Source organism: Rutilus rutilus, assembly GCF_951802725.1.
Source record: "Rutilus rutilus genome assembly, chromosome: 3".
In the NCBI taxonomy this organism is placed as follows: Eukaryota; Metazoa; Chordata; class Actinopteri; order Cypriniformes; family Leuciscidae; genus Rutilus; species Rutilus rutilus.
Window position 1 is genome coordinate 14,468,277 of NC_140211.1, and position 18,265 is coordinate 14,486,541.

At 37.4% G+C, this 18,265-nt stretch overlaps 1 protein-coding gene and 1 long non-coding RNA gene across 3 annotated transcripts in view; one reads left to right on the forward strand and one right to left on the reverse strand.

The window, feature by feature from the left end:
• The window catches only part of dagla (diacylglycerol lipase, alpha), a 45,523-nt gene extending 33,297 nt beyond the window's left edge, over window positions 1–12,226 (reverse strand). For both annotated transcript variants that reach the window (XM_084405177.1, XM_084405178.1), the window contains exon 1: window positions 11,691–12,226. The gene's annotated coding sequence lies outside the window, so the exon portion shown is untranslated. The remainder of the gene's footprint in view (window positions 1–11,690) is intronic.
• Window positions 12,227–13,108: 882 nt separating this feature from the next.
• Window positions 13,109–17,347, forward strand: LOC311287860. The gene is made up of 2 exons (XR_014626819.1): window positions 13,109–13,278; window positions 15,773–17,347. It is a non-coding gene; the product is annotated as an uncharacterized lncRNA (long non-coding RNA).
• The last annotated feature ends 918 nt before the right edge of the window (window positions 17,348–18,265 follow it).

Here is an 18,265-nt window from a genome sequence, read left to right on the forward strand (position 1 = left end):
TTCAAAAGTTTGGGAACAATAACTTTTTTTTTTAAAAGAAATTAGTACTTTAATTCAACAAGGATGCGTTAAATTGATAAAAGGTGATGGTAACGATTTATATTGTTAGAAATGTTTTTATTTTGAATAAATGCTGTTTTTATGAATAAATGCTGTTAACGTTTTACTCAATGAATCCTGAAAAAAGTATTCCAAAAAAATATATTAAACAGCACAACTGTTTCCATCATTGATAATAACTGAGTATCAAATCATCATATTAGAATGATTTCTGAATATGTATATATATGTGTATATACATATAATTTAGGCATTGATAGTGTTGACAGAAACGCGTATAAATCCGAGTCTGAGGACGTGAACCGCTCCAAGTAGAACATCACAGGTTGCTGTCTCTAAATTACGGTTACGACATGGCGCGAACGCTGCATAATAAGCTTGTTGTTTTGGTTCAGGAGGATCTGTAAAAGATGACTGCTTTTTGTTTACGGCGGCCGGTGACTGTCTGTCTACATGACGTGTGATGTGTTAGGTGCGCAGAAGTGTGGAAATACATATGCTGACAGGCAGGTAGGACGTCAAAACATTGCATTCGGACCGAATGATTGGACAAACATTTTTGGGTCCTGAGACTTCCACAGAATATATATATATGTACATGTTTTAACATCTAGACCTCTTCTATTTTTGATTGCCATCAGGATGTGAAGAGAGTTTCAACCAGTTTAACAAAAAGGTGTTTATAAAACAAATTGCCTACCCTGCCTTTATGGCTTTCTAAAAATCTCAAACCTTTTCTGAGCAACTGTAGTAATGCTTGCCTCAGCAATCACCATTAACTACAAGACGATAACAAACAGAGTGAGGGCTATTGATGGTTGCCATGGATACCAATTCCAGTCCAGACACTGCAACGCTCTGACCCAGCAAACTTTCATTGTGTGGCAAAATTGCTCTACTTACACAAATCTCACTCAAAGCATTTAATCGATCAACAGGTACTTTCAGAGTACACAGATGATGTCCTTGTTTGACTGTGTTGTTGAGACAAAACTAGATGGCTGATGATAAAACAGGATGTGACGGCCATGTGTTTTGTTGATCTTTTTATGGATCGGGGTAAAGGAATACGCCCTGGATACTTCCCCAAAACATTTGTGCTATTTTGTGTGTGGTGTGTGTGGAGCAGAGGTTAAAGTCAACATGAAATCAACATTTACTTCCATTTTAATGGACCATTCAAGTTTGTTAAAATCCCAAACCCTAACCCTATTCTACAATAGTAAGTTGACCACTGATAATGATCATTTTTAAACAGGTTTACCAATGAGTTGTCATCATTTGTTTAAACAAATAGTTCCGGCTCAAACTCGTGCTGTTGGTCGAGCCGGGAGTTGACATGGCAAACCCCTTAAACAAACATAGCAATAATTCGAAAGCTCTCTTTTGGAAAATCAACATGAATGGCAGACATTTTAACATCAAAAATTACACTTTACCTTTAAAATAGTAATCTTAAGATGCTAATTAATCATTCTCCTTCCCGACAGACCTGCCTGATAAAGCGACAGATTGCAAATGGTTTTCACAGCAGCTGTACAAGAACACGCAGTCCATCATATCACACTGTTAGCTGTTTATCAGTTCTCAATCTTCCCATTTCTCTTCACACCTGCTTCTCTCCGTTTCTCTCTTTCCTACCATCCATCTATCCATGGAGACACATCCCTAAAACCAAACACAAATATGAAGCCAGTCTGTAGGACACCACAAATGGCTAAAACACTTCTTAACCTAAAATAAAAACAAAATGGCATTCAATCTTATCATGTAAACATCCTGCTCACATCCTCAGGAAACCCATGGGGCAACAGAGATCTTGTATCCTGCTACGAAAGTGCGCACACGCTGCATTTCTGTCATCTGCTGCTTTAAATGCTCGAGCTCTTAGATTCTTATTGGCTGTCAATGCCAAACGTTCATCAGCTGGAAAAAAATCATTATGAAAGTGATTCCAAGGATATTGTTTCTCTGTGTTGTTATTGTTATAGTTGTGGTTTGGACTCTGCTATTCTTAGAACGATTTCTAAAACTGTGTCTATCGTTATAGTTATCGCCCTTGGTGTGAATGGCTCTTAAGTACGGAGCCCCCCCTAGTCCCACTTTGTCAAAAAAAAATTATTATAACTATCTCGTGGCCTCAAGATAGTAACTCGTGGCCACAAGATACTAACTCGTGGCCTCTTGTGGCCACAAGATACTAACTCGTGGCCTCAAGATACTAACTCATGGCCTCAAGATAGTAAGGCCACGAGTTACTATCTTGAGGCCACGAGTTACTATCTTGAGGCCACGAGTTACTATCTTGAGGCCACGAGATAGTATCTTGAGGCCACGAGTTTCTATCTTGAGGCCACGAGATAGTATCTTGAGGCCACGAGTTTCTATCTTGAGGCCACGAGATAGTATCTTGAGGCCATGAGTTACTATCTTGAGGCCACGAGTTACTATCTTGAGGCCACGAGATAGTATCTTGAGGCCACGAGTTTCTATCTTGAGGCCACGAGATAGTATCTTGAGGCCATGAGTTTCTATCTTGAGGCCACGAGTTACTATCTTGAGGCCACGAGTTACTATCTTGAGGCCACGAGTTAGTATCTTGAGGCCACGAGTTACTATCTTGAGGCCACGAGATAGTATCTTGAGGCCACGAGATAGTATCTTGAGGCCACGAGTTACTATCTTGAGGCCACGAGTTACTATCTTGAGGCCACGAGTTTCTATCTTGAGGCCACGAGATAGTATCTTGAGGCCACGAGTTTCTATCTTGAGGCCACGAGATAGTATCTTGAGGCCACGAGATAGTATCTTGAGGCCACGAGTTTCTATCTTGAGGCCACGAGATAGTATCTTGAGGCCATGAGTTTCTATCTTGAGGCCATGAGTTACTATCTTGAGGCCACGAGTTACTATCTTGAGGCCACGAGTTTCTATCTTGAGGCCACGAGATAGTATCTTGAGGCCATGAGTTTCTATCTTGAGGCCATGAGTTACTATCTTGAGGCCACGAGTTACTATCTTGAGGCCACGAGATAGTATCTTGAGGCCACGAGTTTCTATCTTGAGGCCACGAGATAGTATCTTGAGGCCATGAGTTTCTATCTTGAGGCCATGAGTTACTATCTTGAGGCCACGAGTTACTATCTTGAGGCCACGAGTTAGTATCTTGAGGCCACGAGTTACTATCTTGAGGCCACGAGATAGTATCTTGAGGCCACGAGATAGTATCTTGAGGCCACGAGATAGTATCTTGAGGCCACGAGTTACTATCTTGAGGCCACGAGTTACTATCTTGAGGCCACGAGTTTCTATCTTGAGGCCACGAGTTTCTATCTTGAGGCCACGAGATAGTTATAATAATTTGAGTTATATATAATAAAAGTTATATAAAGAAATGTTTCTTAAGCACTAAATCAGCATATTAGAATGATTTTTTAATGTGATCACGTGTCACTGAAAAGAATGGAATAATGAAATGTCATTATTATGTTATATTTCAATATATCAGAATATTACAGTTTTTTTTTTTTTAATTATATTCTTGATTAAATAAATGGAGCCTTGGTGAGCTGTGTATATGCGTTTCAAATTTACAGTTTTTCTATTGCAGGAAAATTTGACGAAAATACAGCACTGATGTATTAATACTGTATCTCCTTATTCTTTTGGTCCAATCACATGCTCTCTAGACCATTAAATGTCCCTCCCCCTAACACCACCTGCCAGAGACTAACAAATCCAAGTCGCTAAACTTAGTTTGGTCCCACTAAAAAATGGGGACCTTTGGTAAGTCCCGCCATGATTTCTTGCTTCAATTGAAAATACAATACAATCTGTTCATCATTCCATTTTAATGGGTCTTCTAAAGAGAAATGGCTCTTATCGGTAATTTGTGTAAAGTGAGACATTACCTAATAGAAAGGCAATAAAAAGAAAAATCTTAAACCACAAGGACTATGCGGTTGCTATAGTGCCCATGACCACTCAAGGCTGGAAAGTCTTTTAGAATTTGCAGAAACTTTATTTTCCAAAGCCAGACTTTGACAGTCAGCATAACGGGTAACACATTTTACAATTTTAAATCCATTTGGAAGATTTCACCCCAAAATCAGCGTAGAAAACATGAAAAAAAATAAAAAGACAGCGTGTTCACACTTACTCAAGCATACACACTCATTCGAAGCAGACATGAACCCACAAACACAAGGACACACACACACACTGCAGGTGGAGCTGGAAGATGTTGAAAGGACCGAGTGGGCGGCAGTGGAAGTGAAACATGATGAGGATGCAGGGAAAAGGAGGACTAGCGTGAAATTTAGGAGAAAAAAGGACAGAAGGTAAGAGAGAGCAAGGGTGAGTGAAGGAGGAAGAGAGAGAAGGAGGGAAGGAAGAATCTGGAGCAAGAGATGAGAGGAGAGGCAGGGGAGAGTGGGTGTGTGTAGCACATGGTCCTCAATCTAAAAAAAGGATGAGAGCGGTAGAAGCTAAACTCGGAGTATGGATGAGCGAGATGAAAAGGAGAAAAGAGGACTGCAGCTATGGTGAAAACAGACATTTCACTGGAGAAATGAAAAGGAAGGAAAATTAGTCAAGTACGGATGAACCCCGATGACATTTAAATCTGGTCGATACTATAAATCAAATGGTAACCTTATCGCGTTCACATTAAAGCGCAAGCGCACAGTCCGCACCAGTACTGAACTGAGCTCTTTCACATCGTCATGCGCTTGAAAAAGCCCGTATTGGCGAGTACCCTCATACACATATCAGTTATGTCTTAAGTGAACATAAACAGTTGAGAAAGAAAACACATGTTAACAGTATATTGGATCCGTGCAGGTCTTAAAGTGACAGCAGCCTAATAACCCTGTGTCCTTAATGTTAATCAAACAACAAAAGACAAAGACAAATCACTCACTGCTCTTGCCTGAACAACTTCTATAACCTTAATCAGAATCTCTCATTTATACAATGAAGACTATGCAGTGTTATTTTACATTTGATTACTTATGAAGAACAAAACCACTGTGTTAGTGATGTAAATGAAAGTCAATGTGGTTTATAATGAGAAGGACTGCATGCAAAACACTATTAAAACTAAGAGGCAGATGAGGAAAAAATTTACATGTGGTCGAATCTGGTCAATTATTCAAACGCTGGTCAAAAAATAAAAGACACAATTGATGATTTGAAGGTAACGGTAAGGGAAAATGGTTTTAAAGTGGAAACACATTTAGTGTTTGGCCCTGAAATGCATCAAATTAAGTGTTGACTTCATAATGGAAAAGAGGGATTATGTATTGGCATGCCGAGGAATGAGAAGGGGTGGAACGCAGCGTGTTGAGAAATAAATAGGGCATGACACGGGAAAAAAGTGTTGAGCGCGTAGCAGAGAGAAAAGAAAGACAGCACAGAGCAGGATACAGTCAGCTGTGTTCATGCCGGATCCTTGCATCAACACTGTACTTGACTGAACGTTTGCCTCTGTGCGCTCTGGAGACATTCACACGGGACACGTTCTGTCTGCGCTACCCTGCAAACGTCTTTGGCTGTTTTTTGGGTTTTTTTCAATGTCTCCTAACATAAGCATGTCACATCAATTTAAAAATACTTAAACTTGGGACAACCAGCACATCATCTCAATTTGGGGGTGCAGCAAATGGGGCATGATAAACATCTCCAAACTGATTTTTAACAAAAATGTATAAATCTTTCAAGACAGACCTAATATGATCTTTGATGAGGTTGGTAAGCAATGATACACAGATGTATTACATATATAACAAAAAAAGGTGTGTGTGTATATATATATATATATATATATATATATATATATATATATATATATATATATATATATATATACTCTTCTTGTATAGGCTGTAACTACACCAAACAAGATGTTAAAATGATACATGATTAAAAATGTAATCTTTAAACATTAATTTAACCATTTAAATAAAAATTAAATGCTATAAAATTAAATAAGAAGTTTTTTCTACAATTAAACAATCTTAATATATAAGATTTATTAATAACACATTTAATAATAAAATAATATAGGCTAAATACATTTAAAAAAAATGTTTTTATTAACTATTATAAGTTACTAATGGATTTTTTAAACATGTAACAAGACAAAATATAGTTGTTATATATTGTATAGCCTATATATATTGTTTATATAAAAGCATAGTATAGTATACTGTGGCATTGTATAGTATAGTATAGTATTGTATAGTATAGTATAGTAGTGTAGTAGGACTATTTAACACATTGTAGTGTCGTTATAGTTTCAATTACGTCATTCATTGCTTCATGGGATTATTACCTTATTTAAGTGCACATACCTAAGGTGATGATACACAGGGCAACTTTTTTTGAGCAATGTTGCGTGGGCACTTTCCAGAATAGGCAACAAATTTCTATCTGGATTCTTTAGATCGGTCGTGGGCCCTGTTGCTCACCTGGTTGCCCGTTGACGTCAACATTGTTAAAAAAGTAGCCCCGTGTATCATCACCTTTACTCATGTGTTGTACCTTTGTCTGGTTTTCAAACATGATCAAGCTTGAATACGTGTGCTTCAACTGAAAAGTTGTAACATTATGATTTATCTCTGAGCTAGCTTGGGTTAGAAATTCCTATGGAGAAAATAAACAGGAAAAATAGATCTAGAAGCAAAGCAACAAAAAGTGGGCGGCCACTGCGAGTAACTTTGTAACAAAAGAAAAAGCCTTGTGGCTTGTTAGTTACCTTCAGACTGCTACGCCTAAAAAAAATATTTGCCTCAGGCATGAGCTAACGTGCCGTCATCAATCTACTGCTGCTGTGGTTTAACCTCACTTACGATTAGAAAATCTCATGACTGGTTTGTTCAGCCAGATGACACATATTTCAAACAACCGTCCTGTTGTAAGATGATGTTTCAGATGACTTCAATGTCATGCAGTCCTGATAAAGCGCTAGTGAGGTATTGGTGGGATGTCAGGACGCCCACTTACATGGGCCCTGAAAAGTACTTGAGGCACACTTGAAAACGTCTGAATGGCATTGCATTAGGTAGCAAAATAATAGCTTGTAAAATGCTTGTAGAAGTGTACATGCCTCATTCAGAGGCCTTATTAATATTATGAGATTGTACATCCATAACACCTCATACCAATGAGTCATAAATTAAAGCAGCCTGAAGTGAAGAGAAAATATTTTCCTTCTTTTTTGTTGTTGTCGTCTGGTAGCAGTTCACAAGGAGATGATTTGTATAGCATATAACAGAATAAATTACATAACATTTTATGATAGCAAATGATGCACACAAAATTGAACTGTACCCAATATTTATTCTAAATGGACATACTAATTCATTAAAGTAGCAATTGCTTCTGGGCCCATTTTTTGGTAACATTATGCTGCATAAACTTGCAGAAATGCAGGTGGCACAAATTAATCTTCAATACAGTGTCATAAAAATGCACACTTATTATGCAAGATAAGAAAAACAGCAAGATGCAACACAATGATCGGAGATGTCTATCTGACACGTGTATAGAAACAAAAAATCTGAATGCAAAAATGCAAGGTCTCTTGTTCTGCTCATTGCACAAGATTTTTTTTTGCTACTTTTATTAGAAGCTGTATCAATCATGAACGCACTTTCACACATGCATGATGACGATAGCACCAAAGAAAACGTCAATCAATGGACTGATTCATACACGAATCACTTAATAACTCAAGACATTGACCGAAAAGCCTGACCAGAGATAGAAGACCCGGCGCTGACGGGAATCCGAAATAATCTGAGCCCATTATAATCAATGTGAGGTGATGATTAACTCCCAGAGTGAATTAGTTTAACATAAAACACAGATTTGCCTGAACAGGAACCATGTGGTGAAACAGACTGATTATTAAACCTGTTATTATTCAAAGAATGACCCATATCGGTCAGTCAACCACTGAAAGGAATATATTAGGATGCAATCAATCATTTTAATAAACCTGTTGCTTTTATTCAGATAGATCTTTATCAGACAACGTTTGCATGGTTCTGCAAATTTTAAAAGGCACATTTTTCGCAGTGCCATAAACAAAGAAAAGGAATATCTGTGATTAAAGTTATCTGAGCTTTATCATGAGCGCCCTGAAGATCTATGCATTGCTCAATAATGTATTACAGAAACTAATGAAATTTTAAACAATACAGCCGCTATATTTCTCCAGGCCACATACAATCTCTTGATGTTCTTTCTTTTTTTGTGACAGATTGCAGGATGTTGAGAGGACAATGTGCCCGTTGTTGTTGCAGAGAGCTGGATTTTGGAGAGCATTCGCCTGCATCTCTGTAGCAGAGACTGGATGTCATGTACACATCTTATTCTGTGCCATCAACGTTTTATCAGAATGACTGCAAAGTGTAAAGTCAAAAATACATTAATGCAAATTTGGAAAAGGTTTTAAATAGTTAAACTTAAGATCAAACACTGACATCGGAACTCATTCATGAAACTTAAGCAAAACAAATTTATGTATGAATTGTTCATAAACCATTCACAGGTTGCATTCAATCTATTGTTTTTCAATGTTTTTACGCAGAAATTCATTCTACTTGAGTTTAATGAATTACATTTTTAACAATTTGATATTTTTTATTATTTCATTATGTACATTTAGTTGCTCTCGCTCATTTACTAGCAATCCATTATAAATGTATACACTTATATATATTATATAGCCTATATCACGTTGACTTCCGTTGATTTTATATCAGGTTAATGATATTTTCTAAGGCATCAATCAACCCCTACCCCTAAACCATCACAGAAACATGTGCAAACCACTAGATTTAAATAAAAACATAATTTGGACAATTTACAACCCTTCTCCACACTAGTTGATTGTCTAATAATATTACACTATATAAGTGAGCTCATTTGGCCCTCACAACAAGCACCTGAACACTCTCGATCTACAGATATCGGTAAACAAAAGAAAACAAATGCATTAAGGCACTGTATTGCCTCAATCACTATTTCTGCAAATCACTGTACAGGACACACCAGATAGGAAGTGTTTGTTCTGCAATCTTGCAATCATTTCTCAACTCCATCTATTGCATCACTGTAAGCAAAGTAAGAAATAACAATTACTCTACATGAACATTATACCACAAAGGACATCCTTTGATTTGCATGATTGTTTATGCTGTGAGAGGCTGGACTAGACAGTCACAAGTCCAATGTTGAGTATTACATTAGACACTGCTTTAAAAGGCCAAGTGAAGCCTGCAGGCGATTCCAAGACCCCGAACATATCACACCTCAACATATCACACAAGACGTTCAGCATCTGACTGGAGAATAGTATTTGTTTTGCTTGTTAGTCAAGGAGGATGATGAAAAATAGGGTTTTTACAATAATGGTTAAACTGTTAGTCATGATTATTTGCTCAAAAATTCTAATTGTGATTATTAATAATCACAATTGTTCTTGTGGAGAAATCTGTTTATGCATTTCATAAGATTATTGCACTTTCACGTAAACACAATCAAGATAATTGCAACTAATACTCAGAGTTTATTTTACCACATGGCCTGAGAGTGAGTTAATTGACAGCAAATTTTCTTTTTTTTTGGCTAACTATCCCTTTAATGGGCAGAAAATATATCCATTCAGGAGAAAAGCTCTGATTAGGGGATTTTAACTCTTAACATCTGGCAACCCCAAGCATGAATGCTTGTGAGGTTTGTTACCAAGGCAAGACAATGCAAATGTCAAATGAAAAAAAAAAAAAACGAGGATAAATCAGCGAAATCGCAGATGATTACAATTAAGTTATTGAGACAAACAGAGATCGCAATCATAATTATAATACAATTAAAGCGTGCAGCCCAAGTGAAGATTATCTGATTCAAAACAAACATATTTGAACAATCTCATGCAGTCTAGCAGACTTCCAGGTGAAATGAAGCCTTGGGTTTTTGTACATGAAACAATTTCAGCAACCCATTTTCTTGCATAATGTGATTTACGTCTGAGTGAAACAAAAACAAACAAAACAACAATATGGTCAGATTTGATTTCATCCATCGGGTATTAGCATAATTGTATAAAGTGGGTGTTTCATTTTAGAATGGAGCCAGACCTGAATGAGAGTTTTCGAAGAAAACTAATTTTGGAATGCACAGATGAATTGAGAATCATGCACAATACGACCAAGCCTATATACGTGTAGCCTATTAAAAATGTAAAGTCAAAGTTGATTACCTGTTTGCTTTAAATGCACATTAGCAGCATACATTAGTGATATAACCATACATCAGCCCGGCAGATTAATCATTCTGCATAGTTTCTCCAACAGTTGTATTTTTTTATATTTTAAGTTCTTATTTGCAACTTATTTCTCACTTCTCATTAATGGTCATCAGCCACCCTGCACACTAGATAATGACATCGGCCACTATGGATCCCATATCGGTCGATAATCTGTTCAACAAAATGATCTTTGTCCATATACAAAAAGCTGCACTTCGTAATTAACAGCAATTTCCTCTTGCATTTGCTGGCTTCTTCAAACCACTGATGGGCTCCATCCAGCCTTGAATATACAACCACAACCTCTACATTAAGAATTAAAAGCCTCTGGTTCTGAACTTTCCTGTGCTTTCACACCATGTGTGTGTGTTGTAGATAAGATCTGCATTACTGCTGTCATATATATAAGAGAAGCTCAGATATCCTTAACAAGTTTCATAATGATAGGTATGACATACACCGGAAATGAAATGAAGTAACATAGCCTACTCTACACCACAGTGTACTGTAGGCGCTTGGGCATAAACCAGAAATGATGGGTGTGCTCACATGCCTGCAGCAATGCAAAAACGCACCGTTATTCATACAGGTTGTAAAAGGTATGACCTTAAAATGACACAAATGTAATATATGCCATAGGTCCTGTCAAAATACCATAGTTACAAACATCAATATATATTTATATTCAAATAATTCATCAATATTCAAAGAAAACCTTGTAACAGCTATGTACCACGTTCAAATAACCTTGGGAATACTATGGTACATTTTGTGCAACAACTGCATTGGTGGTAAAACTAAAAGTTAAAAGTTACATTGGCGGTTACCATATTCATTCACTATTTAATGCTTCAATGACAATGTACTTCCAAGAATACCATGTTAGTTCCGTGGTACACGCATAAAGAAAATGGTAATACCATGTACTCTTATATGACTCAAAACCAAGTGGCAGTACAATGCAATCAAATGGTAAAACATATCACTTTTTGTAAGAGAAATATCAAACAGAATGATTACTATATTCACATACTCAAAGTACTTTTTCGTTCATGCAATAACAGTAAAACCAATGGTTTTCTGTGGGAACCTGTGGTTATCGTGGTCAAATATGGTATACAAAACTCACAGAGACGTTGCAATACCATGGTATTGAATGTACTCAGAGGTACTTCAAAAAAAATTCAATTCAATTTCCACACAAAAAAACCTTTGTTTTTTCGTTAGCGCACTAACTGTAGTAACTATGGTATTCAGGCGGAAACTGCGGTTACCATGGTAAATTTTCATAAGGGTCGCCAGTACAAAAACTCACCTGATGTATGAACGCGTCTTCCCGAGACCTTCTTCTGCATGAACTCTCTTAAATCTCCCATCCTCCGCAAATACACGCACACAGAACCGCAGAACCGAGCCAGATCACGGTTCTGAACCAGCCACAGGTCTCAGAACAGCAACAGTCCGGCAAATGCGGCGTCCCGTCTGCATTCACATGCACATGAAGGAGTGGAGATGTGTTAAATTCGGGTTGCCTCGTCGGTCCATAAACGGATTTTATATGATATCGATCGCCTTGGTTTCATTGACACTCCGCCGTAACGTCACTGATATTTTCACGCCTTTCCAAGCGCGCGTCGCGTCAGAAGCCGCTCCATATTCCGCAAAAATATTCACGTAACGTTACACGCGAATCTAACATTTATTCCCCAGGCTCGCTCGTGACATTCCCTCTCCGCGTAGTAAAATCGTGCGGTAATTCCAGACCCGCACTGTCCGCAGCAGGTCCCAGTCAGATTGATTGCTGTGTATATGTTCCCTACGATCTTTTTTCCATATAAGCACCGTCGTTGCAATTCTCAATTCCAGTTGCGCATGTTGAAGCCGCATCCCGTTTCCCACTTGCGCCCCTGGCGTATCTCACGTCATCCATTGGTTATCGTAAGAGGCGCTGCGCTACTGACGTACGACGCTGCAATTTTCCGCTGCTTAGGAACCACTGGCACACTGTGCTGGGACGGGCTTGGTGAATACAGAGGAGAGGAGACTCCGAAATAGTATGCCGGGCGTGGAACTGGAACGACGTCATTTCCTGAATTTCTGAAGCCTTTGTAATCAGCAGGGTGTGCCAATAGAAAAGGACAAATCAATTAATCAATAAAACATTTCATTGCTAGGCTATAGATAGATAGATAGATAGATAGATAGATAGATAGATAGATAGATAGATAGATAGATAGATAGATAGATAGATAGATAGATAGATAGATAGATAGATAGATAGATAGATAGATACTGTTTATAATATTAAATATATTAGAAATAAGAAATATATTATACACATATATAATGGCATGATCTTGCTCTTCAATTATATAAACAGGTCCATACCAAACAGTCTTTGAGGTGTGTTGGAATTTGACGTAATGCTTCTTGACTGGCATTACAATGCAAGTGAGATGAAGGTTTGGAGAAACCTGTTCCAGCACTCCCCAAAAAGGCACCATCTATTGTTATAAGGGAATGATTGCCCCAGGATAATAACTGTCTGTTTTTGCTTCAGACTGGAGCACCTATATGGCGTTAATCAAATCAAATCAAATAAAACTTCAATGCAAGAACCATTCAAGCCGTACGAAAGCACACACACCCTGGCTGCACTACTCCCCCCTGTTTTCACAGATGGAGTGGTACATCCCAGTGCCTCTCCTCCTCCTCCTCCTCCTCCTCCTCCTCCTCTTGCTGCTGTGTCCTCCATCACTCCATTTCCTTTGATTCTATTTCTCCTTGAGGACGGACTCAGGCCTTCTTGCAGAGCGTATCTCTTGGTCTCTCATCCTCCGTCTCTCCACCCTTCTTTGAAAAGAAGAAGAGGTGAGCAAGGATCACGAGGCAACATAAAGAAGGTAAGCTCCATCCATCATGATGTTTCTGAGTAGATGTACATCCATCAAAACTGGGAGAGAATGTGATGCGCTGCCTTGGCCTGTGCAGCCATCATAACTGCATCACTACAGAAATCACATCCATCAGCTCGATAACCCCATTTTTCAGTCCTTCTTTGATGCATTATCTGCATGGCTTAGTCAGTTTCAGACCTCTTTTTAGCGTTCATTTATTTTTAATGTACATTGCTCCCCTCCCTTGTATGACTCATGCAGATTCACAGGGATATTTCTGCATGCTGCAGATTAACTAAATGTCATTCTGATGTTTAATGTCTCAGAAACATTGTTCATTATGTTTGGTGGGTGCAATGATGATGCTTGACTGATGTTAAGAGTTACTTGTCACTTTTGCCTCGGATACTATAAAAAGAGCTTTTATACACTAAAGACACACATGTATTTTAAGGAAACAACGACTAATGGATGCTGCCCTTTGGCTGTCTAATACAAGCATGTGACCGACTCAGTCAGTAGGCCACTGCATATAATGTCATTGCCATATCAAGGTCAAAGATTCAAATGTTTAATGTGATGTAATTCTGTTTGGGCGACAAAAATAAAACGAATGGTTAATCCAAAATATGACAATTCTCTCATTATTATTTACTGCTATTTACATTCCAAACCTATGTTTTTTAAAAAATAAAAAGACTCTTCAGCAGTTTTTATTTTCATATAATGACAGGTCAGTCCAATAAATAAATGAAAAATTATATTATAAAAGCAGTCCATATGACTATATTTATTATATTTGTGTTAGAAACAGTTATCATCTTCCTCAAATCGTTGGTGTCAAATTACTTTTAGTTCTCACATGTGTCATTAATAAAAATGACAGGCCAGTTTAAATATAGTACACAAGACCTTTATGGTATTTTTATGGTGCTTTTTGGTGCATCACCATGAACTATTGTGAAATTATTCTTTAGAATTTTTCCAGCATGTGGCTTTTTTTTTTTTTTGCCTATTCCTTTAAAGCTGCAGTCCGTAACTTTTTTGGGTTAAAAATTATCCCAAATAAATTTTTGAGCAAGAACATAACCAACCAGTGTTGAAAACTATCTGCTTGCCTTAGCTCGATTCAACACGGTAAGCTTGTAATAATTCCAGTGGTACTGGTGGATTTCCGCGGGAAATTCGAGCATGTCTTTGCGTCATTACGTCACATCTGTACACATAAAGGAGTCTCGGCTAGTAGGATATGTTGCGTGTGAGGATGTTGGAGGTGGAGATTTATAGCCTTTTCTCACAGCACTTGATATAATTAAACTTAGCAATTTGATGGCGGATCCAGAAAGGTTCAAACGACAATCACCAGTGACAACTGGAGATTCACCCGTTGTAAAATACAAAAGAGTTCGGACTGGCTACAGAAAAAAAGAGACTGCAACCGGGTGCGAAAACAAGGATAAATATCAGAAGGGCGTTAAATGTAGTCACGCAATGCTGATGTTGTTAACAATTTGAGAACAAAGTATAATTTGCACTAGTTGCAATAGTTTGACATGATATGATAAGCGATCGTTAGATTTAATCAGCGCAATTTACTGCAATGTTTTCCCCTTAGTTGGTCAGAACAAAAGTGTATGTTACTTACTTGTTCAGATGACATTTTCCGGTGAAAATTCTTATGTTGGTCATACTTCCAAAAAGTAGAATCTGTGATTGCGAATGCCAGTATCCACACCGGCACGGTGACTGACAGCCGCACATTCTCCTCAAAACATTGGATTCATCCGCGCTGTGCCGTGCTGAGGCGCAACCCAAGTAAAGTTGCAGATTTCGAACAGAGATGGCGACAAAGAGGAAAATCTACAGACTGCAGCTTTAAGTTCTCTGCATTTTTACTTACAGTGCACTACCATTTAAAAGGTTGGGGTCAGTAAGATTATTTTTAAAGAAATTAATACTTTTATTTAGCAAGAATTCGTTATATTGATCAAAATTGACAGTAAAGACAATTATAATGATACAAAAAATTACTATTTCATACACGTGCTATTTTTTTTAAAACTTTCTACTCATTAGAGATTAGAGAATTCTGAAAAAAGTGTCACAATTTCCACAAAAATATTAAGCAGCACAACTGATTTCAACATTGATAATAAGAAATGTTTCTTGGACAGTAAATCAGCATATTAGAATGATTTCTGAAGGATCATGTTAAACTGAAGACGAGTACTGAAGATGAAAATTCAGCGTTGCCATCACAGGAATAAATTACATTTAAAAAAAATATTCACATAGAAAACAGTTATTTTAAATTGTAATAATATTTCACAATAAAACTGTTTTTACTGTATTTTTGATCAAATGCAGACTTGGTGAACATAAGAGACTTCTTTCAAAAATATTTTAAAAAAATCGTACCGAACCCAAACTTTTTATAGTGTACATGTATAAATTTCAAACCTAAATCTCACCCTCTTCTTTATAATTGTATTCCTAAAAGAAAGCCCAAGAACACCTGCCGGATTCCTTGACCCCTTGATCCCACTCCCACATGGAAGCAAAAGCTAAAGGAGCGCCGAAGTCTGCCTCCAAAGCAGAGAAGAAGGAGGCAGCCCCACCGCCAAAGCCAGACCCCGTCTCTGCTGAACCCGCGGAACCCGAGAAGCCCGCGGAAGATGGAGACACCAACCAACAGGGGGCGACGGAGTCCGGAGGAAGTTGCTGTGAAACCTTAGAAAGTTTGAAGCCTTTCCTGATTGGAGGAGCTGTCATCGCCCTTGGAGCTGTATTGGTGGGCGTAATCGTATTAGCCAAGAAAAACTGACCCGAGACCTGTGATTGGTTGTTAAATGGCGGGCGTTGATTAGTTCACAGACTATTAAAGTTTATATAAGGGGGGTGTTGAGTCACTAGGTGTCTTAATTTTAAGCTGTGCTTTAATTTCAGAGTTTTTTCCCGCCAGCTAAAGCAAGCTAGAGATGCATTTAGGCCAAACACTTTTTCACATAGCATTCAACACAGTTGCATATCTACATCCTCAACTAGTCACTTCTGCCTGCTGGTTCAATGGTCAAATTACACCATCGTCCATGCCACAATGTTGACGTGAATACAATTATCCAAACATTTTTTACGTTTTTGGTCTCAAAACCCATAACTGCCAATTGTAAGATAAGACAATATTAAAGTGCATGATTCAAGGTTAACAATACAGAAGTTTTCTGGAGTTTATGGAAATTAAAAGCTATTTATAAAAAGCAATTGGTTTCATATTCAAATACTAATGCAAATCCATATGTACAAGTACATGGCTCTGACATCTATTGCAGTTAGGACTGTATTGTTGAGACATGGTGTAGAAATGTAAAGAAAATTGCAGTTGTAATATTATTAGTTTAAAATGATCTGTGTTCAATTTGTATGTGTCATCACCTGTCATCATCCCCGAACCAAAAAGAAGTCATTCAATAATTCAGTAGCCTTGCCTGTAGATTGCATAGTGCCATTTCAAAATCTTCTTTTTTTCGTTTGTTTGAACGATGTTGACGATTTTCTGAAGCTGGCCAATGGAAATAGATGTGTGATGCAATATAGATGCAACGTAGATTATGACGGCTTTTGTCCAACAGCTTCAATTTCACAGTTACACTATGATGAGCGCTCTACACAACAGAAACAATCCCTAAATGCATGCAGACACGAACAATATACACTTACACGTCACATGACATACTGTTACAGAACATTTTCTTTAAAGTGCGTATATAATGCAATAATTCCAATAGAACTCTGTATTTTAAAAGAAAGAAGACCATTTATTAGTTGTGATACTGATGGTAATGATGTTGATGATGATGTGGCAACATGGTGGTTGTCTTGGTGGTGGTGGTCATGGTGATGAATGATTATGATTTTATTTGTTGAAGTTTATCTATCCCTCTAATGTGTCCCTTCCCTCCTGCCATATGTATTTTACACACACCCTCGCCCGCTGCCTTTCTGCTGTTCCTGTGTGAAATAAAATAAGATGGCTCCCTTGTGACTTGATGGCCTTATTAAAGGACAATGAACTATTTCCCAGACTCAGTGTGTGTTTTTTTCCGTTAGTTATTTTTGTTCGGTTTTGAAGGCTGAATTCAATGCTTGCTTAAAGCCTATTTTTTCATACTTGCGACTGATTTCTTTGCTATTTTTCCTTTACTAAATGTAGCAGTGACTTTTAACAGGGACTTGGTAAATATGCTAATGTTTCTACCACTTGAAAAAAAGAAAAGAAAACATCAAAAACATATACAAAGGTCTGGTGTGATACAAAATATATATATATAACTTACAGATTTAAAAATCAATAATCAAAGGAAAAAGAATATCAAGTGACTTGATGGATCATTTTGGTAACTGTGGTTTTGCTGCAATCCTACAAAAAAAAAAAAAAAAAAAAAAAAATTCAAGTAAAGATAATATTTACTGATTTGACAACCATAGTTTTATCAGTAAAACACAACTACTACTTCTATTACAACAACTAATAATAACACCTTATTTATTTTGAAGTGTCCGTTGAAGGTTGCATCATATTTGAGGGTCTTATATTATGTAAGAGTTTTGGGAACTACACAATTCTCATACTTTCATTTGTGTTATCTCAGAGATTTGGTGTCTTTAATTTACACTGATTTTTGGAGTTTGACCAAAAAACACATTGAAGTAAATGTTAAGTTGTCAGAGTCAGAAGGAAAGAGCATACTATGAAACCATTAGAGAATGACAACAGCAGTGGGACAGGGAGACTAAAGAGACATTTACAGTATTTAACATTCAAAATAAAGTTGGTGCTGTGAAGAATAGAGGAGGGAATGGAAAAGAAGAAAGAGTTATGACTAGATTAAGAATAGCTCACAGTAATTTGAATACACTATACATTACAGGGAAGCACCCAACTGTTTTTTTGTGATTATTGTCATGTGCATGTGCTTAGATTTACAGGCTGTAT